Source organism: Galeopterus variegatus, unplaced genomic scaffold (genome assembly GCF_000696425.1).
Source record: "Galeopterus variegatus unplaced genomic scaffold, G_variegatus-3.0.2 Scaffold4215, whole genome shotgun sequence".
NCBI classification, from domain to species: Eukaryota; Metazoa; Chordata; class Mammalia; order Dermoptera; family Cynocephalidae; genus Galeopterus; species Galeopterus variegatus.
This window is the reverse complement of record NW_007730326.1, coordinates 49809-50382: the sequence shown is the minus strand read 5'-3', so window position 1 is coordinate 50382 and position 574 is coordinate 49809.

Genomic DNA, 574 nt, shown 5'->3' with positions numbered 1-574 from the left:
ATTTTTAAAAAAAAAAAAAAAAAAAAAAAAAAAAACCCTGGAAAAATACAAAACAAAACCTTAACGGTAACTCCTCTGTGATATATTTTTTTAATTGACAAGTAATAATTGTATGTATTTATGGGGTACAATGTGCTGTTTTAGTATATGTTTACATTAACATGTCCATCACCTCACATACTTTTTTTTTGTAGTGAGAACATTTAAAATTATTCTTTTAGCAATTTTTAAATATACTTTTTTTTTTTTCCTTTTTGTCTTTTTTCGTGTCCGGCAACGGACCGCAACCCTCAGTGTCGCGCCCGTACCGGACCGGGACCAGCAACGGGATCGCAACCCTTGGTGCTGCGCCCTCCCCTCGCTCAGCCAGTGAGCGGGAACCGGTCTGTATGTGGGATCCAAACCCTCGGCGGGAGCGCCGCCGCACTCCCAAGCGGTGCACTGTAGCAGTGTGCCACCGGGCCGGCCTGAATATACTTTTTTTTTAACTACAGTTACCACACTGTGCAACAGGTCTCTAAAACTTATTCCTCCTGTCTAACTGAAACTTTGCACCCTTTGATCAACATTTCCC